The sequence below is a fragment of the Pseudorasbora parva genome, chromosome 1 (genome assembly GCF_024679245.1).
Source record: "Pseudorasbora parva isolate DD20220531a chromosome 1, ASM2467924v1, whole genome shotgun sequence".
In the NCBI taxonomy this organism is placed as follows: Eukaryota; Metazoa; Chordata; class Actinopteri; order Cypriniformes; family Gobionidae; genus Pseudorasbora; species Pseudorasbora parva.
In genome coordinates this window covers 66,255,747-66,283,396 of record NC_090172.1, presented here as the reverse complement: position 1 = coordinate 66,283,396, position 27,650 = coordinate 66,255,747, and the positions used below count along the sequence as shown (strand labels likewise).

The 27,650-nt window shown below is 42.6% G+C and overlaps 2 protein-coding genes and 1 pseudogene across 3 annotated transcripts in view; all 3 read left to right on the top strand.

The window, feature by feature from the left end:
* Positions 1-27,650, top strand: part of LOC137080929 (uncharacterized) — a 259,912-nt gene that overhangs the window by 70,955 nt on the left and 161,307 nt on the right. The window lies entirely within an intron of this gene.
* LOC137073426 (golgin subfamily A member 6-like protein 1) overlaps positions 4,987-27,650 on the top strand; it is a 67,773-nt gene continuing 45,109 nt past the window's right edge. The window contains exon 1 of the mRNA XM_067441943.1: positions 4,987-5,122. The gene's annotated coding sequence lies outside the window, so the exon portion shown is untranslated. The remainder of the gene's footprint in view (positions 5,123-27,650) is intronic.
* On the top strand, positions 5,000-25,004 carry LOC137073481 (chromosome partition protein Smc-like; annotated as a pseudogene).

Below are 27,650 nucleotides of genomic sequence, written 5' to 3'. Positions count from 1 at the left end.
TCTTCACAATACTCATAACATTACATTTATATAATGTAACTATAAACTCAAGTGGCCGATCTTTTACATATTTTGTGTAAATAATATACAGAGGAGAAAGAACACTCATATCCAAAATGGCGCAGATACACGCTCAGCACGTGCGAGGGGCCTAAAGCACGTGTGGTGATTGCTAACACACAATTCAGATAACAATTCATACACAACATGACAAAAACACATACCTGGAGAAAACACACGGCCAAAAAGGTCGGTTAGAGGCACTGCATCACCGTTGCATGAATAATCTTAAAATAAACAGAGTTCGGAGTTCACATGTACGTTAATACACACTCCTCATTTCATCGTCACAAATAACACATATCTGACTCGAATTACAGCGCTAGGAGATGACAGACAAAAGCAGGAAACTTGTGTATAGTATAAAAGTTCAACTTTGCACTTGAAAACACTCCAAACTTAGTTATAAAGACGGAGCAATGATCAAAGCGGCTTACCAGCAGCGAACCATCGCGAAACTGCTGGAGAATACTCAGCTCCGCCCCTCAACACAACGTACGTGAGTACAAGTGATGTAACAGCCAATGGCGAGTTTTCCCAATTTGTGCATGAATTTAACCAACATTATTTAAACCCTGTTTAAATATATATGTATATATATATATATATATATATATATATATATATATTTATATATATATATATATATATATATATATATATATATATATATATAAAAAAACTGCAGCCAGTCTGAATGACTCTGTAAATCCAGTCTCTGACAGAAGATGGCGCTGATGGAGCAGCAGAAATAGAGCTGTTTCCCAGATAACCTGCTTAAACTAGGCATTACAGATGAAGGGAGGATGAACAGAAAGGGCCATCATTATTTCCCTCCGCACTGGGTCATAAAGGCTGGAAAACCTCTCACTTCTCCGCCATGTTTTCACACAGAACGAAACCAGCATGCTGTTGTGTGAGACTGTAACACTTCGGTCAATTCCCATCACCTGTATTTGATATTAAAGCATTTTCAAAGATTATGGTAATAACTGTTTCAAATTGAATATGATTTTTATGACGTTATTAGTAATATCAGGGTCATACTGCTGACTTCACTGACTATCATTCTCATAATGCTGTTTAAATGTATTATCATTTGACTCTCAGTAGGTGTTAACTTTGGACTCTGTGTGAAAGTCACAGGACTCAAAGATGTTTTGAAGGAGGTATCATTTATTTCAAAATGACCTTTGAACCTGAAAAAGATGAACTCTGAAAATAATTGACCAAATTTATCCTCATGCATTATGAAATCTTCAGTGTGCACAAAAATTAGCATGCAAACTTTTTACTTTTGACTTTCGTTTAATAGTTTTGTGCATTGCGGGACAGTGAGATTGTAGTAAAGTTCGATATAAGGAGGAAGGAAGAGGACACGGGGTCGGCTGGACGGTTGATGCTGTCTCTTTATTTTCTCAATCACTTGTCAACACACACAGTAATGTGTGAAATCTCATAAACACGATCTCTCGATCACTTCCGGGTAGTGATGGGACATCTGAAGCGAGGCTCCGGAGCTTGTGTCGAGCAAAAAGGGGCGTTCCAGATGAAGCCCCGATTCGAGGCTTGTATCGTTTCCGTGAAAATCACGTGACGATGACAAACGAGGCCTCGTTTTCTGTTGATTACGTCATTGCTTCATTCGGAGTATCGCTTTCAGATAAAAGTGGTTCGAAACCTCGCGGCTCTTGTGGGGTTTGCAGTAGGCATTTGCATTGGTGTTGAGGTGTTGGTTGTATGTAGTAACGATATCATTATATATCATAGCTTGTATTATATATTATATTACATTATACTTAGTTTAGTAGATTATTAGAGTAAATTATACACAGTTCAGTAGATTATTAGAGTAAATTATCTAGTTGTAATACCTATACTACGTAATTATATATATATATATATATATATATATATATATATATATATATATATATATATATATATATATATATATATATAGCCTATATTAGTAGTAGGCCTAGTGTTATTATTATATATTATTGCTATTATTATTATTAATAATATTATTATAAGACTAGACTGTATTAGGGGAAGCTTTTCCCATCCCTGTTGCAGTTTGCTGTTCCATAATTCCAGTCCCAATCAGCACTGCACTCACAATAATTTATTTACAATCATTCTGGGCATTCACTGTCATCACTAACCCAAAGAACTACTGAATAGTTGAACACAGAGTTGTGTGTTTTTGTGAGTTGTGTGTACATAGGTTAATACAAGCAGAGTAAAATACTTTATTAATACACAGGCAATAGAAAAAGGGTGTGCCCACACTATGACAGTTTAGTTGCTCAGGATGAATAGGTTTGTGTGCGATGCATTGCTTTGCACAGCAGGTGTCACTAGGGAGCACACTGTTTCATGAGGCTTCAGGTAAATGAACCTTTTGGTGAACCAATGGGCTGGAAAGCCTCAGTGGTTCAGGAAGCCTCATTTGGCCATCACTAGAGGCAGGAAGAAACGAGACCCAGCCAGCAAGGTAACAACACTTGCTGCAACTGCTCGTCTAAGGGTCCTGAATGCAGAGTAAAAAGACAGGTAAGTAGTGATGGGACATCTGAAGCGAGGCTCCGGAGCTTGTGTCGAGCAAAAAGGGGCGTTCCAGATGAAGCCCCGATTCGAGGCTTGTATCGTTTCCGTGAAAATCACGTGACGATGACAAACGAGGCCTCGTTTTCTGTTGATTACGTCATTGCTTCATTCTGAGGATCGCTTTCGGATAAAAGTGGTTCGAAACCTCGCGGCTCTTGTGGGGTTTGCAGTAGGCATTTGCATTGGTGTTGAGGTGTTGGTTGTATGTAGTAGCGATATCATTATATATCATAGCTGTATTATATATTATATTACATTATACTTAGTTTAGTAGATTATTAGAGTAAATTAGCCTAGTTGTAATACCTACTACGTAATTATAATATATATATATATATATATATATATATATATATATATATATATATATATATATATATATAGCCTATATTGAATGTGTGTGAGAGCAGACTATATATATATATATATATATATATATATATATATATATATATGAGTATATATATAAATATATATTTATAAAATTAAAAAAAAAAAAAAAAAATATATATATATATATATATATATATATATATATATATATATATATATATGTATGTGAAATGAGAATGCATGTGTGTGAGAGTACCAGAATGAATTATGGCTTGTACGGCGCCTCATATTTTAGTAGTAGGCCTAGTGTTATTATTATATATATTATTGCTATTATTATTATTATTATTATTATTATTATAGGACTAGACTGTATTAGGGAAAGATTAATCTCATCACTAACCCAAAGAACTACTGAATAGTTGAACACAAAGTTGTGTGTTTGTGTGAGTTGTGTGTACATAGGTTAATACAGGCAGAGTAAAATACTTTATTAATACACAGGCAATAGAAAAAGGGTGTGCCCACAGTTTGGTTGTTCAGGATGAGTAGATTTGTGTGCGATGCATTGCTTTGGACAGCAGGTGTCACTAGGGAGCACACTGTTTCATGAGGCTTCAGGTAAATGAACCTTTTGGTGAACCAATGGGCTGGAAAGCCTCAGTGGTTCAGGAAGCCTCATTTGGCCATCACTACTTCCGGGTCGGCACTTCCGGCTTCCGGTTACTCACCCTGCGTCCCAATTCGCATACTATCCATCCTAAATAGTATTCGAAAATAGAATTAGTATGTCCCAAATCGTAGTATGTTGAAAAGAGTATTCCAAAGATTCCCGGATGGTTTACTATTTCCGGTCCGAATTCACAGTATGGATCGATGGGCACTCTAACGGCTGATATTGCCCACAACCCATTGCGAGTTGGACGAGGATTCCGCGAGGATTCGATTAGAACTACAAACGCGGATAAAAAGCGTTAAAAAAACTACAAACATGACGGATGTGCGAGTTCGACGGTTAAGTAGAGAAGTTAAGATAAAGGGGTTTGAGTGACCAACTATCCAATATTTAACCTGACAAAAATATATTTATTCAGTGTTGTCCACATTATATTTCACCTGCAGCAGCATTGAGAATTTTTTTAATGACACGTTTGGCCATTAACTTTTAAATGCATCATTATAAACTGAAAACACATGAGGAGAGTCTCTGCATTAAAGACCCACCCCACACATGGCAGATCAACGAGCGGCTACATTTCTCTCCCATACGGTAGGAGATTAAACTGAATGTGAAGGATTTGAACTGTGACGAATCTGACGATGATTGACAGGGCAGATAAACGGTGACGGGATGCACGTAACTAGTCCGTTAAAGATGGCGAAGTAGTATGTCCCGAAGCTTGCATACTTTTCTGCTACACACTCAAAAGTATATACTTTTTCTTCACAAAAAGAGTACATACTTTTAGGATGTAGTATAAGTAGGCGAATTGGGACGCAGCATCAGTCTCTGAAAGGGGGGTTTCGCATCAACCGTCCGGGTTCTCTCTCTCCTCGATCTCCGGTTCCACTGCTGTTTTATCCCCTCTCCGCGCTCATTACTAGAACAAGAGACAGGTGTTATTAATCTGCTTCCAACCCACTCACGTACCGCTTGTCCCGCGGCTCTCTCTCCCGCTGCAGACCTCGCTGAACCACGCCCCCCTTGCCACAGAGATATATTGTCAAACTTTCATCAATGCCACCAAAAATAAAACATTAATTTGAGCAGTACTGGACAACTGGATCAAAGTTTTACTCTTATCAGAACCAGGAAGATTTTACAATCATGAATTACTCTAGTCTAAGATAATTCTCAAAAATCCCGACACACCCTACTTATGAGTTCAAAGGTTGTGTTCATCAAATATTAAACTATCCTTTATGCGAGTGAACTCACCAAGGGCGATTATGATTTTATATTTGTTGAGCTTCTTCTAAAGATATTTTCTAACACTCACATGTAGATTCACAGGGAGCCCCGTTGGGCTCATTGAAGCTGGTTATCAGACTGAAAGTATCTCTGCTTTTCTGGATTATTCTCTTCCATCTCTGTCGACGACTCTAAAGGGCTAAGGTAAGGACTGTTCGCTCAATCCTCCGTATGCAGTCACCTTGATTCAGGTGTTTTATCTGCTCATTTAAACTCATATTCCCATCAACATATGACACACATGTTTCAACTGTAAAAAGTAAACATATACAGTTGTAGCTTTATTATTTCTACCTGATCCACCTACAAATGTCATTCCTGTAGCTCAATGAGTAGAGCATGGTGCTAGCAACGCCAAGGTCATGGGTTTGATTCCCAGGGAAAGTAAGAATTGATAAAAAGGAAAAATGTGTACCTTGAATGCAATGTAAGTCGCTTTTGATAAAAGCGTCTGCCAAATGCATAAATGTAAATGTAAATTCTAATTTCATTGTTGTAACTTGCTTCAGTCAGTTTTACATAACATAAAACAAGGGAATTCTGTTTTAATATAATTGAGTAACTAACTGCGCCTTGCTGAGTTTTGCTTCAATGAGAAATTGTGATTTGGGGTTATTATACATATTATGATGTGTCCAAGTGAAAATCACAATAGACAGTGCTAATCTTCAGCACAATGGTAATTAATAACATTAATAAATGTCTTTGATAATTTTTTACGCCTACAAATGAAGGGCGTTAATTAATGATCAGGTGCTCTCAAAGAAACATGTCTAAACTTAAGATTTATGCATTTGAATTGCATATGCATTTCCATCCATTTGGATTACATAGTTTTAACATGAACAAACTATAAAACTGAATGTGAATCATATTTATCAGTCATACATGAATGAAACAGGTATGATTTATGTAATTGCACACAGCAAAACGGCCATGTTAAATTAAACTCCCTAGTGTAAATGTGTGCTCACTACTGAGTTAAAGTACCACTGAAGCAGTGTTAATGTTAATGAGATCATTAGGTGATGACTGAGCATTAGTGATGAACACCTGATGATAATGAGCAGAATCACAGAAGGAAAGAAACACACGAACTAAAACTGACTTCAGCCACAGCTTTAGATGAAATCAACTAAAGATAAAAGAAGACATTAAATCTCTGAAGAGCTCATCAGAGGATTAAACAAATCCACAAACTGCATTACCAGCTTCACATAATACTGACCAGACTGACATTATTTCTGTTTTATTGAAAATAATCTTACAATTTCAAGTCACCATGATGGAGATCAGTGTTTGCTTTAGTTGGCCTCTTGACCCTTGGATTAGTTTAATGTTTTAAATGGATAGGCATGGCAATGCAGACTTGCCTATACAGGACACACGTCCCATTTCTTGATGTTAATAAGATTTATTAATCAATGCCATGAGAACAAAAGGTATTACACTCAATGTCAAATTAACATTAGCTGCCAGAAAAAAATAATGCCTTTCTCATTGCATTGATTAATAAATATATAGCCTTCTTGTTAGAGCATCCGACTCTCATGCTGGCGGATCCGGGTTCGAGTCCCGCTTGCAGTGTTCGAACAGGAGGAGTTACACCAGGATACATCTAAACTGGTGCTTTGACAGTGTTCCTCGACTGGTGGACTGGTGGAATTCCTTTAAGAGTGTGTTGTATTTCATTTATATGGTGTTTATGAATACATTGTGTTACACTATCATCGTTGTCTGTTACCTGAATCAGCCATCTGCGTGCTTTGTGTACCTGAATTACCTGTGGGTTTTCAGACTATTTCTGAGTGGCGTAGTCAGAGGTCGCTTATTCAAAACAAAGACATAGTTTGATGACGCCAAGTTTGAGCGCTGCATCTTTGGGACGTGGTCTACACCTCACAGACGGTGGAAAATAATCAGGATAGGATTCAGGCAGAAATCGTGTTCATGGATGCGGTTATTAACGTTACTGTAGTATGAAGCAGAGCAGGACGAGTATTGAGGAGCTGAGCGAGGCCACTGGAGCGATTATTACACAAACACACACTTTGCGAGCAGCGGGACTTTTATTATGACGGGACACAGACAGTTGCGGGCACCATTTCTGCTTTTCCGGTCATAAGTATGAGATAACGCAGCTCTGTTTATCATATTAGACACATTAAATGTGATTAAAATGATGTTATGACGTTACTCTGTGTGTTCGCTCAGCAGCTGCTGTGACATGTTCACACTGCTAAGAGTAAAGCGCTTCTGCAGAATCAAACCGGAAACTGAGGGTAACACAGATATGACGCCATTGACAGGCGACTCCCTCAGATGTCCCGCACATTGGTTAAAATTGCAATTTTCTCACAATTTATAAATAGTAGGAAACATTTGGGATAATTTAAGAACTCAACTGAACAAAATATGTAACACTGACCTAGTGGTTTTTGGATATTTTACTGCAAAAATACTACATAGTGCACCTTTAAGTTCTCGTTCTTCGCGTGTTTTCGAAGCTTTGATTATGTTAACAGTGTGCAATATAACATGAGTTCATGTTTTGCGTGTAAAAAAAAACAGTGTTTTTCTCACAATTTACTTATCTGTACAGCGCTGTTTCCTCTGTCCTAAAAACGGCCTGATGATTTCCTTGTTCTATGAAGTCCCTCCTTCAGAAACACGTAACGAGTTCTGATTGGGCCAGCGCTTCCCGTGTTGTGATTGGACAGCAGCTTAGCGCACTTTGCCTAGAAAGGTCCCGCCTCTTACTATAACGGGGCGATGCAAGCGCTGAATGCGCGCTCTTCTCCACGTGGGAGAGCAACTAGACCACGCCCCCTATTTTGCGTGTTCTTGTGGGCGGAGCTTTAGTCAACAAACGGTTCTAGTGACGTCATCACAGCAGGAAGTGCAGGGCTGTAGTCCAAACCGGCCGCTCGCTGTAGGCTTTGAAAGGGAACTTCTGTTAAAAAAAATATCTCGCTTGGCATTGAACTTTAAGCTTTATAATTTTACAGGTATTATTTATGCTCTAACAGCAACATTACACACTAACTAAAGTTTGAAAGATGGAATCGCGAAGAACAGGACCTTTAATCTAAAAACGGACACACACACAAATATATATATATATATATATATATATATATATATATATATATATATATATATATATATATATATATATGAAATTACATATAATCCAGTGTTTTTAAAGCATTACATGTTTTCGTAGATTTTTTGTTTTAGTTTGTTCCAAAAGATTTACATATAATTTAAATTCCTTTATAATTGTAACTGTTTCTCTTTAGGGTTTAAAGGGACAGCACATCACTAAGTGGTTAACCTTTTAAGAGGCAGCAAAAACTGCATAGAATCATTGTCCCTCCGAGTGATTCTGGCTTAAGTGATGACAGCATGAACAATCGTCCTGTAATGAAAGGTGAGTCAGTAAATTATTACATTATGATTTTTTAAGAAGAGTGTCTATTTATACCAAGTGCCTTGTTGGCAAGTGCTATTTGCATTAGCTCCACCTTACAATGCCTGGTTGGGCCAAACAACATTAAAAAAGGCGCACATACTTAATGGTTTTCAAACCTGTCCTGGAGGCACCCCAGCCCTGAACATTTTGTGTCTCTCCCTTATCACACCTGATTCAACTCATCAGCTTGTTAGTAGAGACTGCAAGACCTAAATTGGGTGTGTCTGATGAGGGAAACATGAAAAGTGTGCAGGGCTGGGATGCCTCCAGGACAGGTTTTGAAAACCACTGGTGTAGTCAGTTAAGTTTAAGGCTCAAGGAATTTGGTTTTGACACGATCAACCCGGGTTTGAATCCACCTTTTGCAGAGCTCGCTCTTCCCCTTTCCCATCACATATCACATCAGAAAGGCATTTACTTTCAATAAATATTAAAAATAAATAAAATTGAATTAAATTTTAATAAATATATTGATTTACACTGTTATTCGCCTTATTCACCTGGCGGCCATTTTGAAAACTCTAACGCCGTTGTAGGGTACACAAACCCGGCGATACGGTACTAATCAGTAGCAGCATTCTGTCACTCACTTTCTGCCTGCTGTGTGTAACAAAATCATGTAATGCATCACTGATAATGTTTATGCATATAGTTTTCATTTGTTAATGTTTTTTAATTTTCCTCCTATTGGCCCTCATTTATCAAAAGTGCGTACACCAAATTTCCAGCGTACACCTTGCGTACACCCAAACCCACGGTGACTTTGAGATTTATCAATATGGACGTTGGCGTACAGCACGCTCAAATCCTACGCCAGCTCAGGAGGTGGTGTACGCACGTTTGAGTTAGTGGGAAAATGCGCAGAAAAACAATTCCTAACAGCACAAAACGCACTGACAAGATATGCTATATTATGACCCACTGTTAAAAACCACAACAACAACATTCAGTGTTTATTTTTGTGCAACATGAACGTCAATGTTTAATTTGTGTGACTTTACCAAAGCGTTTGATCTGTAGGCATATGTATTCCTCCAGTCGCGAGCCTGTGCGCTTTATCTGACGTTTCAGGCCCGCCTGGCCCGGCAGCTGCGCACGGACTGGGACTAAAATAATTCAGACTGACAAAATAATAAAAATGGCCTTCTTCTTTTAAATAATAATAAAATCAATAAAAACGACACTCTTCTTCTAAATAACAAGCGTCATTAAGAATAATAATCATAATAATAAGAAGAAGAATCTTACAAATTGTCATGTAATTATTAATGTGAATGAATCTTACTCCACATCACATCATCATCACTATTGTACACCCCAATACATGTGCCGTGATACGAAATTAAATGCTAATTGTTTCAAAACGTGCTGTAAAATAATGCATTGTGATGGTAATTTATCATCCAAACAGCTATTTAAACTGCTGGAGTGCGCGTCTCAACCCCCACACTAACAGTAGCTACTCGTAATTTGGGTCCATATTTTGTTTTTGTGAGCGCCTTTAATCCCACTCTTTAAACTCCCAAATAAAACAATTTCGGGTTTTTTTCCACTTCCCTGGTGATGGTCTCGATGGACGCGTCTCAATCATCTCAATAGTTCAGTAGTCAGGGCACTGATCAGGGAGTCAGCCCGTTGACTTATGTCCTAATCAGTGCCCTAACTAGTGGACTAGTGAGATGATTGAGCGCGCCCGATCTCCACGTCGGAGAAGTTTCGCTTCTTTGCCGTCTTCTGTTTGTCCATGGCGTAAAATGAGGGCGTGGGAGAGGCGGAGACTTGAATATATAGGGGCGTGTTATTCTAATGACGATCGTTTTCAGCCGCCGCATTTATCAAGGGCAGGTATTGCGTACACCTGGATTGCAGAGGTGCGCACAGCTTCATAAATCCGGCGGTGAGAGGAGTGTAAGCATAATCTTACGCCAACATATACACCCGTTTCTACGCAAGATTGATAAATGAGGGCCACTGTAATTTCTAATGTTCTGCCCTTTTCTGGTATGTTTTTCCATACTTACAATATACAAGCAGGCCATTTGTATTCCTTCATACCAATAAATGTACATAGTTACCATTTACAAACCTAGACCAGTATGCCTATCAATGTTTTTGAATGACTTATTTCTTTCTTATGTTCTGACCAGTTGTCAAGTTATGAAAGACATCATCCATGTGTAATAAAATTGTACTTTATTAAGATAAATGGACATTTTATTTTACATATATGAAGATCCAGTAGCTTATACATACCCATATCTCCCACATGTAAATTAACTGTATCAACTATAATACTGATCTGCCCACGTTGACACTATATGACAGATTAAAAAAAGCTGATAACATCACCGTTTTCTCCAGAATGATTACAGCCGAATCAAATTGTGTTGCAATATTGTCCTGTTAACACCGTGAAGCTGCTTTGGATCAATCGGTATTGTAAAAGCGCTAAATAAAGCTGACTTGACATGTCCCAGTCTTGCTATTGCTTGAGTCTTTCGAACTTCTTCTGTAGTAAAATGCAGAAATTACGACCAGGATCCCTTCTGATATTTTTTTTTATCCACTCTCCATGTAATCCCTTATCCTCCGGAAAACGGTGAAAGGTTTGTCCTCTGTAGGATTTTTTCCTGAGTGACGAAGTGCAGTGAAATAGAATGGTGCTATTGATTAGTACTGTATTGGAGTCCAGCTTCCGGGTTTGTGTACCCCACAACGGCGTTAGAGTTTTCAAAATGGCCGCCAGGTGAATAAGGCGAATTATCATGTTAATGTACAATAATACTGAGGTGCAAACAGTATGTATCTGTCAGAAAGTATAAATCGCATCTAATTACTATTAACACATATTGAAAAGAACTGCTACTTTTACAAAGTGTAAATAAATATATCACTAGTTTCACTTAGTACATATCATCTATCGCTAAGAAAATAAGTTATTTTCACTCGGTGTATCGCCGCTGTCTTTTTTTAGCCATGTTTTGCTCAGGCAGCTCTTTTGATCTGTGCATGATAGAACCGACCAAACTAAAGGGATTGTTTTGTGAATTCAAACAGAAGTTAAAGCTGTTCAATTCCTGCAGCCTCAAACTTTTCTGAAATACAAATATCTAATAAGATCTAAATTATTTAATTTGATCAAATATCTGATAAAAATTATCTTTCTTGTTTGCTTAGGTGAACTTGTACTAAAGTACGGTTTTATTTAAAATCAAGTTTTGTTTTTGCAGAGAAAATGTTTGCATTATTGTTTTATTTCATATATTGTTTCTTTCTGTAGTTTATTCCCCACTCCGACTAATAAATTAAACTTTGACAAAAATGGAAATTATTAGAGGAAAACGTCTCGGTTACGTATGTAACCCTCGTTCCCTGAAGGAGGGAACGGAGACGTACGTCAGAACTGAACCGACGAATGGGATCTTACTTTAGAGACCAATCCTACTTCGAGCATCTAACAACGAGCCAATGAAATTTGGCATGCGATCACGCATTCCACGCTCCGCCCCGCAGCGCGGGTATAAATAGGAAGTGGAATGGTAGATCAGCGCTTTTCCTACTGAGGAGCCGAAAGGTGACCGGACTCCCAGCGGAAGCACAGCATCTGGCGACGGGACGTACGTCTCCGTTCCCTCCTTCAGGGAACGAGGGTTACATACGTAACCGAGACGTTCCCTTTCAGTCGGTCACGTTCGACGTACGTCAGAACTGAACCGACGAATGGGATCCCTATGGAAAACGCCAGGATGCTGGCCCTTCCAGCGTCCTGCTTGAGCGCACTGCACCGTCTAGTATGGTACGGAAGTCAGGGCTCCAAGCAGGGAGTACAGTCACTGCTGTTTCTGCAAGACCCACTCAGAATGACTATTGGATAACGCTGGGAAAGCGTGCCTACCTCGTGCTTGAGAGAGAGGGTACGCTGCGGGGCCACGTCCTTCAGGGAAGGAGAGGTGGCAGAATACACATAAGGACTAACCTGGCAGGGTAGTGCAACATATGGCAGTCTCTGGGGTGGTTCCAGCCTGACTGAAGGGGGGAAAGAACACGCCCAGAGACGACAGAGTGGGCTCTGTCGAGGGAAAGACACGGGGCTAGCCCGAAGGGTAGCTGATACCGTGGAAGAATACACATATGGGGTTGCCGTGAGGGAACCGCTACATATGGAACCCAGCCTACAGCCACGTTTCACAAGCATACGGGTGCAGGCCTGGCGTCAGACGGTCCGCAACGTCTGGCACCGGAGGGGTGACGGAGGAGCTCGACAGGGTTAGCCGGTTTCCCGGGGAACACAACTGGAGACAATAGACGCACGTATCCGGCCCAGAGGGCGGGAGTGGCGTTTCGCAAGCCGACACTTAGAACGGGCACTTAGCGCTCCTGGCCACTGGGGGCGAGGATGCGGGAAGATACCGGCTCTACACGTAAGCTATAGAATCTAGCAAACGTGTTAGGTGTCGCCCAGCCCGCAGCTCTACATATGTCTGTCAGCGAGGCGCCTTGCGCCAGCGCCCAGGAAGAAGCAACACTCCGAGTGGAGTGAGTTCTTACACCGAACGGGCAAGGCACGTCTTGGGACTGGTAGGCCAAGACTATAGCATCCACTATCCAGTGGGCTAACCTCTGCTTGGAGACAGCCTTTCCCTTCTGCTGGCCTCCGTAACAGACGAAGAGTTGCTCTGAGGTCCGAAGGCTTTGGGTCCGGTCAACGTAAGCGCGAAGAGCGCGGACCGGACACAGCAAAGCCAGGGCTGGGTCTGCCTCCTCCGAAGGCAGCGCTTGCAGGTTCACCACCTGATCCCGGAAGGGAGTGGTAGGAACCTTGGGCACATATCCGGGCCGGGGTCTCAGGACGACGTGAGAGTTACCTGGCCCATACTCTAGGCACGATTCGTTGACCGAAAGTGCATGCAGGTCCCCTACCCTCTTGATCGAGGCCAATGCCGTCAGGAGCACTGTCTTCATTGACAAGATTTTCAACTCACAAGACGCCAAGGGCTCGAAGGGAGGGCTCTGAAGTGCTCGGAGCACTAGAGCTAAGTCCCAAGAGGGTATCGAGGATGGACGAGGAGGATTTAGTCTCCTCGCACCTCTGAGGAACCTGACGATTAGGTCGTGCTTCCCCACGGACTTACCTTCTACTACATCATGGTACGCTGCTATTGCTGCAGCATATACCTTGAGGGTGGAGGGAGACAGCCTTCTCTCCAACCCATCTTGCAGGAAGGAAAGCACGACACTGATCGAACACCTTCGGGGGTCTTCCCGGCGGGAAGCGCACCACTCAACGAACAGGTTCCACTTCAGAGCATAGAGGCGCCTCGTAGAGGGGGCTCTAGCTGAAGCGATGGTATCTACGACAGCTTGTGGTAGTCCATCTAGAACCTCCGCGTCGCGTCCAGGGACCAGACATGAAGATTCCAGAGGTCTGGACGCGGGTGCCATAGCGTGCCCCGTCCCTGAGAAAGAAGGTCCTTCCTCAGGGGAATCGGCCAAGGAGGGGCTGTCGCGAGGAGTGTGAGTTCTGGGAACCAGGTCCGGTTGGGCCAATACGGCGCAACTAACAAGACCTGCTCCTCGTCCTCCCTGACCTTGCACAGAGTCTGTGCAAGAAGGCTCACTGGGGGGAACGCATACTTGCGTAGGTCCCGGGGCCAGCTGTGCGCCAGTGCATCTGTGCCGAGGGTACCCCCGGTCAGGGAATAGTACCACTGGCAATGGGTCGAGTCCGGAGAGGCAAACAGGTCGACCTGTGCGGCTCCGAACTGGTCCCATATCAGCTGGACCGCCTGGGGGTGGAGTCGCCACTCTCCCGGAGGTGTCGGCTGACGAGAGAGCTCGTCGGCTGTCTGGTTCAGCACACCAGGGACATGAATGGCCCGAAGCGACCTCAGCTGCTTCTGACTCCACAGGAGGAGGTGGCGGGCGAGTTGGAGCAGACGACGGGAGCGTAGACCACCCTGACGGTTGATGTACGCAACGGCCGTGGTGCTGTCCGTACGGACCAGTACATGCTTGCCACGCAGCGGCCCCTTGAGGCGGCGGAGTGCCAGATGTACTGCCAGTAACTCGAGGCAATTGATATGCCAATGCAATTGCGGCCCCGTCCACAGACCAGCAACTGCATGCCCGTTGTACGTGGCCCCCCAGCCCGTGGTGGAGGCATCCGTGAATAGCACAGCATGCCTGGACACTTGTTCTAGGGGCACCCCGGCCCGGAGAAACGAAGTGCTGGACCACGGGCTGAAGGTTTGGCGGCAGTAAGGAGTCACTGGGACCCGGTACTGACCGCTCTGCCACGCCCACCTCGGGACTCGGCCATTGAGCCAGCGTTGAAGCGGTCTCATATGAAGCAATCCGAGCGGCGTGACCGCGGCTGCAGATGCCATATGCCCCAGGAGCCTCTGAAAGAATTTCAGTGGGACCGCTGTCCTGCTCTTGAACATATTCAAGCAGTTCAACACCGACTGGACTCGCTCCTCGGTGAGGTGCGCCGTCCGGTTGACCGAGTCCAGCTCCATACCGAGATAAGAGATCCTCTGTGTGGGACAGAGTTTGCTCTTCTCTCGGTTGACCCGAAGGCCCAACTGGCTGAGGTGACTGAGCACCAGGTCCCTGTGTTCGCACAACTGGTCCTTCGACTGGGCTAGGATCAGCCAATCGTCGAGGTAGTTGAGAATCCGAACGCCGCGTTCTCTGAGTGGAACAATGGCTGCCTCCGCGACCTTCGTAAAGACGCGGGGCGACAGGGACAGCCCGAAGGGCAGGACCTTGTACTGATATGCTTTCCCCTCGAACGCAAAGCGTAGGAACGGTCTGTGTCGAGGGAGAATAGACACATGGAAGTACGCGTCCTTCAGGTCGATCGCTGCAAACCAATCCTGGGGACGGATGCATTGGAAAATGCGTTTCTGCGTCAACATCCTGAACGGGAGCTTGTGCAGGGCCCGATTCAGAACTCGCAGGTCCAGGATTGGCCGTAACCCACCCCCTTTCTTGGGCACAATGAAGTAGGGGCTGTAAAACCCCGTCTTCATATCGGCTGGAGGAACCGGCTCGATCGCGTCCTTCGCCAGTAGGACCTCGATCTCTGACCGCAAGACTTGAGCATCGCTGCTTCGCACGGAGGTGAAGAGGATGCCCTTGTACTTGGGTGGCCGGCGTGCGAACTGAATCGCGTAGCCGAGTCTGATGGTACGGATGAGCCAGCGAGACGGCCTGGGGAGACCTAGCCAGGCCCCCAGAGACCGTACAAGCGGGACCAACGGCACCACAGACGTGCCCGGGGTGGGGCAGCGAAGCGGAGTACTCTGGCCCGACTCGGGAGGCCCGGAGGCGGCCCGTAGTGTTGCCTGAGCACTCCTGGTTTGGACAGAGAGTGGGTGAGAAGGCCCGGGGGCGTCCTCGGAGCCCACTCTGCTGTCCACTGCCCGGAGGCAGGGAAGTGAAGCACTCAGCTCCGACCCGGAAGGCCCGTGGGCGGCCCGGAGTGTTGACTGAGTGCTCACAAGAGAGGCAGTGTGTGGGTGAGAAGGCCCGGGGGCGTCCTCGAGGCCCACACAGCTGCCCCCTGGCGACGGGAGGGTAGGAAAGGAGTGACAAGGCCCGTGGGCGTCGCACACTGCCAACCTGACCCTCTTGGGGCCCAGAGAGAGAGGAAATTGCTCTTTTGGTGAAAATGTGGGTACCGCTGGACTCCGGAGAGCCAGCGGCAGAGATGTTGTGACCAGTGTTGCCCCCCCGGTCCTCCTCCGGGGGGGTGGGAGGGATGCGGACATCATCTCCCTCAGAGCAGCTCCTCTTCTCCCTGGGCTGCCCGTCTCAGGGCCGCTTCCCCTTACGCTTGCCGGCAGGTTTGGCGGGCCCTTGGACGGGTTGGGCGGCCCCCTTGCGTCCGGCGCCCTGCTTCGCGGGTGGAGGCTGCTGCTTGGGCTTGGCAGGGGCGGAGGCGGACGCTGGAGGACGCCCTCGGCGACGAGCAGACTGGGGGGCTGCCCCGGGCGGCTGGGTGGAGGCAGCAGCGGGCCGCCGGGGCAGGATGTTTTTGATGGCCTCCGTCTGCTTCTTGGCCACCGAGAACTGCTGGGCAAAGTCCTCGATGGCGTCGCCGAAGAGGCCGGCCTGACAGACAGGGGCGTTTAGAAACCGAACCTTGTCCGAATCCCGCATGTCTGTCAGGTTCAGCCACAGGTGGCGTTCCTGGACCACCAAGGTGGACATCGCCCGACCCAGGGAGCGGGCCGTGACTTTCGTCGCCCGGAGGGCGAGGTCCGTCGCGGCTCGCAGTTCCTGCATAACTGCCTGGTCGGAACCACCCTCGTGCAGTTCCATGAGCGCTTTGGCCTGGTGGACCTGCAGGAGCGCCATGGCATGCAAAGCTGATGCAGCTTCTCCGCAGGCTGCGTAAGCCTTGCCCGTCAAGCCGGACGAGAACTTACACGCCCGGGAGGGGAGACGCGGGGCGTGCCTCCAGTCCGCAGCGGTCTTAGGACACAGGTGCATCGCAACCGACCGCTCGACTGGAGGGATCCCCTCGTAGCCCTTAGCTGCACCACCATCGAGAGTGGTGAGGATGGAGGAGTCAGTCGATCGCTGGCGTACGCTGTACGGCGCTACCCAGGACTTCGTGAGCTCCTGATGCACTTCCGGGAAGAAAGGCACCGGGGCGGGACGCTGAGAACCAGCGCGACCCGTCCCGAGAAACCAATCATCCAGCCGCGAAGGTTCGGGACGTGGTGGAGGGTTCCACTCAAGCCCGACACTTGCGGCGGCCCGGGCAAGCATAGCCGTAAGTTCCGGGTCAGACTCGGGCAACGCTGTCACACCCGAAGGGGGCAACGCAGCCGAGTCTTCATCCTCGGAACCCATTAGCTCATCCCCCGATGCAGCAACCGACATCTGGTCCTCCGCCGGAGCCCCAAAAGAGACGACTGGCGCTCCACGTGGGAGGTCAGCGCGCCCTTCCGGAAGCTCCACCGGTACAGTGGAGGGGGGAGGGGCCCGAGGAGCCGTGAGACCCGTCGGGTTTACCCTGACCGACACCCTCAGGTCCCCACCAAGGTCATCAGCCAAAGTAGTAGCCCTCTGCTTTGCAGCTGGAGGACCACTAGATCGGGGGATGGACGATGGTGTTCCACCTCTTCTGAGGTACTGGAGACGGGACCACAACACTGCAATGGACATATTCCCGCAATGGGAACATGTCTCATCCACGAACGCAGCCTCAGCGTGCTGTGCGCCCAGACACGAGAGACAACGAACGTGTCCGTCAAGCGGAGACAGAAATCGACCGCACCCAGAAACACACGGCTTGAATGACATCTTGAAAAAGACGCAGGGTCAAACCGTGTTGCTCTTTTGTGAATGGAAGTTTGCTCTTTTAGTGCTGAAGCACTCAGGGAGATGACCGCGGCTCCACGCAGTTCGATAGTGCAAGCCTGCGTGAGCTCTCAGTGATATGTATGTGTGAGCGCCCAGCGAACCAACTGTAATGTGTGTGTGTAAGGAAACGCTCAGCGAACCAACAGCTCTTTGTACACTCTATCACTGAAGTGGACGGTCTCTCGCTGACGCGCCGTATCACCCGCACTGGCAAACTCTTTCACAGGAATATTCACGACTCGTAGTCAGAAAGCTCTTCGTAGAAACAGCAATGAAGACTGCTCGGCTCCGAAGTAGAAAGCGCTGATCTACCATTCCACTTCCTATTTATACCCGCGCTGCGGGGCGGAGCGTGGAATGCGTGATCGCATGCCAAATTTCATTGGCTCGTTGTTAGATGCTCGAAGTAGGATTGGTCTCTAAAGTAAGATCCCATTCGTCGGTTCAGTTCTGACGTACGTCGAACGTGACCGACTGAAAGGGAACAGTTTATCACACAAGACTATTGAAGTATCAGTAAAATACTGTTATTTAAAACTGAAACAAAAGCAGTAACAGTGTCTATAATTATGAGATTGATTTTCTTCCTTGACTTGAAACAGTAGTTCAATAATTTACTGCACAGAATGGCCAGTTTCCCGATTTATTCTTTAACTGTGTGAAGAACAGCACAAACATTTTAAGAGGGTTTTTTAAACTTTTAAAATGAATTGTGAAATGAGAAAACAAATATTGTTATTTGAAAAAGCCCCACTATGTCAAATCAATATTTTGTTTGATATATTATGTGATAATCTGCTGAAGATCTATAGAATAACTGCATGTTATTTCATTTCAGCAACCAAACGCCGGCTGGAAGAAGTTCACGGAATGCTGTAAGAGGATATTCTTATGCAAACTTGCATGTGATTATATTATGGAAAAATATTAATAAAAATACCGGTTTAACTTATAGGTGCCCTAGAATGAAAAATTTAATTAAAGGGGGGGTGAAACACTCAGTTTCAGTCAATCTCATGTCAATCTTGAGTACCTATAGAGTAGTATTGCATCCTTCATATCTCCGAAAAGTCTTTAGTTTTATTATATTTATAAAAGAAATATGGGCTGTACCGAGTCTTTCCGGAAAAAACCGAGCGCCTGAAGGCGTATCGTGTGGGCGGAGCTAAAGAATGACAAGCGCGCAAAGCGGTGACGTCCTCAAGCGTGGAGGAACCCATCGCTATGTCAGCTAATACAGATAATGATCCAGAATCAAATCTGAGGGAGAAATAAATTGAACAGGAGAAACGGCAACAGCAGGATGTCCGTCTCTGTGGTATGTAAGTTACTGTATTTAATGGCCTCTCCACATTTCTGTGTCTTTACTCGCAGTGTATGAGGACATGATTCGGTTTATGGACTATTGTATGCGACTAGACCTTAGAAGTAGCAAGCAAAACGGTTTTGCACGTCAGAATACTGTAACGTTATACAGAACAACAATGGAGTAACCGTTAGAGCATTTGAATGACGAAGCACGCGATCGTGTCGTTTACTGATGTTTACTCATGCGTCCGTAGCCGACAGCACAGACATCTGAAGCAGTTTAAGTTAACTCACTGGCTGCTTCCAAAGCAGGACCTTTATCGCTGGGACTGCTCCGTCAAAAACACACTTCTTTGGTCTGATTTGGTGAAGTTCTGTGACAGCAGTGGCGTGTAAATCCATTTTGAGACGGAACTGAAACGATGTTGTGAAGCTTCCCGTCATTTGTGCGTTCAAATCGGTTCAAATGCAGCGCTGCCTTCCCAGAATGCTGTGCTGAAGCGTTGAAGTCGCTCGACGTCACCCATAGGAATAAAGTGGAGCGCGGCGCGCCACATAAGTGTTCACGGACGACTGGATCTGCACCTGAGAGACTGTTTACAGCGTGCATTTCCTCTCTCTCCCTCTAGTCACGCGCGCGCACCCTACCGGGAGAAGAGCCCGTACGTCCCATACAAGGACCTTCCGCTCTTTTTAACGTCAAGTAGACCCATACTCGAAAAAAACTCTCCGAAACTTGTGAGAAACCGGAAGGAGTATTTTTGACACAGAAATACTCCATCAAACGTCCAACATTAGTTTTTGAAACTTTGTCTATGTTTAGGATGGGAATCCAAGTCTTTAACAGTGTAAAAAGCTCAGTATGCATGAAACAGCATTTCACCGCCCCTTTAACCTTGCCATAGTGAAATTATAAGAGTTCAGCACATGGACATCTAATACTGTGAGTCTCAAACATCATTGCCTCCTCCTTCTTATGTAAAGCTTGTGCATGAAAAACACTACGGAAAAATAAGTGCTTCTCAACATAAACCCAACCATGACGCAAGCGTTGGGGATCATTTATATGCACGCCCCCAACATTTGCATCTGTCCAAACATGTCCATTATCAGGCGGAACTGATGGAGCCGAATCATCAGGACTGCAGAGTCACTCGAGGATAGCGAAAACGGCTCTCATGACACACGTCATGTTCAGGCTGTGCAGGAGACGTGAGGACTTTTCATATGTCAACAGTCACGGTTGAGGGTTATTATAATCGGATACCACAACAATATATTTCAAAATCGTTCGTTTGTTCGGCCCATTTCAAGAAAGATTCACTTAGCCTCTTAAACTGAAGAAAGGGGCAACTATACTCCTGCAAGCAGTAAGTAGCGATTTATCCACTTATTGACTGTTTAAACAATTTCTGATTAAATTGAAAGTTTCTTAGAGAGACAGCATTTGTCTAGATAACGCAAGAGGCTAGTACAGTAACAATAGGAAACACCAAGTACCATACAAAACTAAATAGTGTGTCAAATGACAAAGGGTAAAATTATTTTGTATTACGAATTACAACTGTAGATACGTTGCTTACAGATCGTTCACTCGATCCTTCTAGCAAACGTCACCTTTTCCACCATATACGTTAAAACGATAGTCATTTGACAAGGCTATTCATTTTGAAAAAAAAAAATATTTATTTATATTTTTGAGAACTTAAAGGTGCACTATGTAGTATTTTTGCAGTAAAATATCCAAAAACCACTAGGCCAGTGTTATATATTTTGTTCAGTTGAGTAATTACAATATCCCAAATGTTTACAACTATTTGTAAATTGTGAGAAAATTGCTATTTTAACTAAGGACCGGGACGTTTCAGCATAGTGTTTGAGCGAGTCTCCTGTCAATCGCGTCATATCTGCGCTACCCTCGGTTTTATTGTGCAGAAGCGCTTTTCTCTTATGTCACATCAGCACAGAGTACGTCATAACACACAGAGTAACGTCATAACATAATTTTAAACACACTTAAATGCATCTAATATGATAAACAGAGCTGCTGGCTTTACCTTATAGTCATGACCGGAAAAAGCAGAAGTGCACGCGCCCGGCAACTGTGTCCCGTCATAATAAAAGTCCCGGTACTCGCGAGACATGTGCTTGTATAACAATCACTCCAGCAGCCATGATCAGCTCCACAACAATTGGTCCTGCTCTGTTTTACACTACAGTAACGTTAATAACTGCATCCATGAACATTATTTCTGCCAGAGTACTATTTTCCACCGGCTGTGAGGTGAAGACCACATTTCCCAAGATACTTCGCTCACACTTGACGTCATCAAACTAAGCCTTTGTTTTGAATAGGCGCCCTCCAGTGGACGGAAAGTTGCATAGTGCACCTTTAAGTATGATGTTTTTGCATGCTTGTATTTCAGAGTAAGTCATAGTCACTGCGTAGCCTACATTGTGACTAGCGTTATATAAATATGCAATATCGTTGATGACAAGACAAGTCTAAAATGTAGGCTGAATAACACAATTCAAGCAGAACATCTCAAATGGAGATTGCTGAAATGCAGCTTACTTGTTTATTGGTGTTTTCAGATCGTCCGTGCGTGAGAGAGAGGTTGCCAGATTGGACATGTTTAGGTAAAACACTGGATAGTATACAGGTTTCTTTTCACAGAAAAGCTCTGTTTGGGGGATTTAATTACTGATATCTGGCAACCGCATGAACGCAAGCTCTTTCTTGGGTGCAGATGATCTGAAAACACTAATAAACAAGGAAGCGGCATTTTATCAATCTCCATTTGAGATGTTTTGCTTAAAGTGTCATTCAGTCGGTCTGTGTTCTGTCAGGACTCACGAGCCGCGTTACTGAACTGATGTTAGCTGCTGAAATAAGCCAACCAGAGCAGAGCTCAACATTAATATTCATCACCCTTCCAAATAAGGCAAAAACAGAGCATTACATCCTAAGGAACAATTGATAAATGGACCTTTTGTAAACGGACCTGTAAATCTGTATCTGGACAATTTTTTCCCCTTAAATAAGCCACATATCCTCTATGTAGATATCAGAGAACAATGTAACATATTGTTTCAAATCATTCAAGGGCACCTTTAAACTACTTAACACAGACATTAAGAATCAGCAGTGAATGAATCTCTACACCTGTGACAAAACACTATTAATATTAACAGATAAACTCAGAATTTCACAAAACAAGCTACTAATAAAGGACAACAAAAACAACAGCAACAAATAAAAGAAAATAGTAAGAATAAAATAAGTTACTAAGACAATTCAGATCATAATTTATTAATGTCGCAATGCATGCTGGGATTATGGATGAGTTTTGATTGGTGCACCCAACATGCACTGCTAAACAATGTTTGATGTCACCGTTGTTGATATTCATACACAGAATCTTGTTTTCTGTTTGTGGTAAAGTACTTCAAACCTTTTTAAGTAAATTAACAGATACAAATAGTCAAGCTTAAGAGTCACAGTGCTGCTGTATTCGATAAAATAAAATACCACCCACATTATCAGAGAGTCAACTATGAATGAGATCAGTTCAGCAGATTAACTATACATGATGGTTATGTCAAAACATAACTAATTACACCAGATGGGATTTTCCCTAGGCTTTTTTTTTTAACCATGCCAAATGTACTTTAGAATCACACAGTTAAACCAGCAAAAGATAATCTAATATTTAAGAAGTCAAGAGCCCAACTAAAGCAAATATTGATAATCATAATGGTGACTCTTTCCTTCATTGGATCTGCTTGTTACCATCAGTTGTTCATCACTAATAGTCAATCATCACTCCCTCAATCACTTTATTATCTTATTAACTTTCATAATGTTTGAAAGTTAAAAGTCAAGTGCATTGATTTGGACCTTCAGCCATTGGTTGCCATTGAAGTCCATTATGTGGAGAAAAATCCTGGAATGTGTTCCAGGAAAAAAAGAGGGAACAAAAGCACAGTTTTTAAGAAAGACATGAACATCTTGATGATGAGATGGGGGTGAGTAAATTGTCATGAAATGCTCAGAAATATATTTTTGTGCCAGTCCGTGCAGGGCTTTAAAAGCATCTAAAAACACCTTGTACTTAATCCTAAATTATAACAAATATCTGTTAGCTGGGTTGTTGACAAATCAGCAAATGTGCAACAACATAAGTGCATACAATTACAGCCACTGTACACTAATAAATAGCTGACTGAAATCCTAACCTTTATACTAAATCAAATCTCTTTTGTAGAGCCCATCATGATGCCACACTACTAGAACCAGGTCATCCAGCACTTTACCGCCTGAACACTGAGCGAAAATATATTGATGGAACTGACAGAAAGGTCAGACAGTGGACATATGGGCGAAGAAACAGCAAAAAGCAGAACAAAGTCATACTGATGGTGGGAGAAACCGGCTCTGGGAAAACCAGCCTCATCAACACCATGATCAACCATTTAATGGGAGTGACGTTTGAGGATGAAGAGTTTTATCAAATCACAGAAGAACAACAACATAAAGATCAATCCCAATCCCAGACACGTAATATTACGGTTTATGAGGCGTTTGTTGAAGAAAACCCAACATCTCTGACCATCATTGACACTCCAGGATACGGAGACACTGAAGGATTCGAGAAAGACAGAGAGATTTCTGAGTATCTGGGCAGATTATTTTCACATAAGCATGGGGTTCATTATATTGATGCAGTGTGTTTTGTGATGAAGGCATCTCAGAATCGTCTCTCTTGAAAAGAGCTTTACATATTTCACTTAGTTCTGTCTCTGTTTGGGAGAGATATAGAGAACAACATCATGTTTCTACTCACATATTCAGATGGATTACCTCCAACAGATGCCCTCAATGCCATTAAAATAGAAGAAATACCCTGCAGAAGAGATGAACACAATGAACCTGTTCACTTCTTATTCAACAACCGACAGAAAGAGAAAAGACACAAACGGTATGAGCGAGTTTTAAAATCAGCCTGGGAAATGGGAGAGGAAAGCATGAATGAGTTCTTGACACTACTGAAAGAAGACAACAGGAAAAGTGTTAAGATGACATTAGATGTCCTGAAGGAGCGAAGACGACTCGAGGCCTGTGTCTCTAATCTGAAGGACCGAATCAAAGAGATGGAGTTAAAAACTGAAGAACTGAATCAGATTCAGAAAGCCCTCAGAAAGAACAGAGAGAATATCAAGAAATGTGTAAACTTTCAGTTTACAGTGAAGAAAAGTTTCAAAGAAAAAGTCCCCATTGAAAATGAACGGTGGTGGAACAGCAAGGCCACCTGCTGCTCCGTCTGTGAGGAAAACTGTCATGAGTGGAACTGCTCAATGGCACCAGATCCCTCGTGGTGTTCAGTCATGAAAAACGACCACTGCACTGTCTGTTCAGGGAAGTGTCATTACAGCAAACACGTCAGAGAGAACAAGAAATATGTGACCAAGACAAAGAATGTCATTATGACATTTGAAGAGCTCAAACAGGAGTATGAACGCACTGAGGAAAAGCACAAAACCAGCTTTGACGAAACAAAATATAAACACACCAAGAAGCAATATGAAAGTAGCCTGAAAGAGACTCAGAAGAAAACAGAAATAGAAGAAAATCTGAAGAGAGATCTGGAGAAGATTAAAGAAGAAAAGTCCAACCGGATGCAAGAAGCTTATAAGACCATCGTGAGTCTGTCTAAGATCGCATTAAAAGCCGACAGCGCTCTCACTCTTCATCATCTGGAGTTCCTGATTCCCAGACTGAAGGAGGAGAGAAAAGATGCATGGGTGAAGAACCTGGAGGATCTGAGGAAAGCTGGAGAAGAGAAGAAAAACAAGGGGGCTTAACCCATCAGCTGTTAACATGCTGTTATTTCAGTCGTTTAACTGGTAAGATATAATGCAATAAATATGAAAATACAAGATGAAGAAGCAGAACAGATGCTGTTTCACTAAAGAAAATAAAATGATTGAAAATATGAAAAATTCGTGACAATTTTTATTGAATTGTATTGTATTGAAAATGACAAATGATTATTACACTGTTATGTGTCTTTATTTTAATTATTTAGATATGATCATTAACAGGTTTATGATCGTGGTAGTGACTGCTTTCAGCAGATGATCAATAATGACTTGTTCATAAATATTATTATAATACATTTATATTTTATTATGCTTATATGATAAATGTGCTCATATGATAAATGTGCTCATATGATAAACGTGCTCATATGATAAATGTGCTCATATGATAAACGTGCTCATATGATAAATGTGCTCATATGATAAACGTGCTTATATGATAAATGTGCTCATATGATAAATGTGCTTATATCATAAACGTGCTCATATGATAAATGTGCTCATATGATAAATGTGCTCATATGATAAATGTGCTCATATGATTAATGTGCTCATATGATAAATGTGCTCATATGATTAATGTGCTCATATGATAAATGTGCTCATATGATAAATGTGCTCGTTTGATAAATGTGCTCATATGATAAATGTGCTCATATGATAAATGTGCTCATATGATAAATGTGCTCATATGATAAATGTGCTCATATGATTAATGTGCTCGTATGATAAATGTGCTCGTATGATAAATGTGCTTGTTTGATAAATGTGCTCATATGATAAATGTGCTTATATGATAAATGTGCTCATATGATAAATGTGCTTGTATGATAAATGTGCTTATATGATAAATGTGCTCGTTTGATAAATGTGCTCATATGATAAATGTGCTTATATCATAAACGTGCTCATATGATAAATGTGCTCATATGATAAATGTGCTCGTTTGATAAATGTGCTCATATGATAAACGTGCTCATATGATAAATGTGCTCATATGATAAATGTGCTCATATGATAAACGTGCTCATATGATAAACGTGCTCATATGATAAATGTGCTCATATGATAAATGTGCTCATATGATAAATGTGCTCATATGATTAATGTGCTCATATGATAAATGTGCTCGTTTGATAAATGTGCTTGTTTGATAAATGTGCTCATATGATTAATGTGCTCATATGATAAACGTGCTCATATGATAAACGTGCTCATATGATAAACGTGCTCATATGATAAACGTGCTCGTATGATAAATGTGCTCGTATGATAAATGTGCTCATATGATAAATGTGCTCATATGATTAATGTGCTCATATGATAAATGTGCTCATATGATAAATGTGCTCATATGATAAACGTGCTCATATGATAAACGTGCTCATATGATAAATGTGCTCATATGATAAATGTGCTCATATGATAAATGTGCTCATATGATTAATGTGCTCATATGATAAATGTGCTCGTTTGATAAATGTGCTTGTTTGATAAATGTGCTCATATGATTAATGTGCTCATATGATTAATGTGCTCATATGATAAATGTGCTCATATGATAAATGTGCTCGTTTGATAAATGTGCTCATATGATAAATGTGCTCGTATGATAAATGTGCTCGTATGATAAATGTGCTCGTATGATTAATGTGCTCATATGATAAATGTGCTCGTATGATAAATGTGCCCGTATGATTAATGTGCCCATATGATAAATGTGCTCATATGATAAATGTGCTCATATGATAAATGAGCTCATATGATTAATGTGCTCATATGATAAATGTGCTCATATGATAAATGTGCTCATATGATTAATGTGCTCATATGATTAATGTGCTCATATGATAAATGTGCTCATATGATAAATGTGCTCATATGATAAATGTGCTAGTTTGATAAATGTGCTCATATGATAAATGTGCTCGTATGATAAATGTGCTCGTATGATTAATGTGCTCGTATGATTAATGTGCTCATATGATAAATGTGCTCGTATGATAAATGTGCTCGTATGATAAATGTGCTCGTTTGATAAATGTGCTCGTTTGATGAATGTGCTCATATGATAAATGTGCTCGTATGATTAACGTGCTCGTTTGATAAATGTGCTCATATGATAAATGTGCACATATGATAAATGTGCTCATATGATAAACGTGCTCTTATGATAAATGTGCTCATATGATAAATGTGCTCATATGATAAATGTGCTCATATGATTAATGTGCTCGTTTGATAAATGTGCTCTTATGATAAACGTGCTCTTATGATAAATGTGCACATATGATAAATGTGCTCATATGATAAACGTGCTCTTATGATAAATGTGCGTATATGATAAATGTGCTCGTATGATAAATGTGCTCGTATGATAAATGTGCTCGTTTGATAAATGTGCTCTTATGATAAATGTGCTCATATGATAAATGTGCTCATATGATTAATGTGCTCGTTTGATAAATGTGCTCATATGATAAATGTGCTCATATGATAAATGTGCTCGTATGATTAACGTGCTCGTATGATAAATGTGCGTATATGATAAATGTGCTCGTATGATAAATGTGCTCGTATGATAAATGTGCTCGTTTGATAAATGTGCTCTTATGATAAACGTGCTCT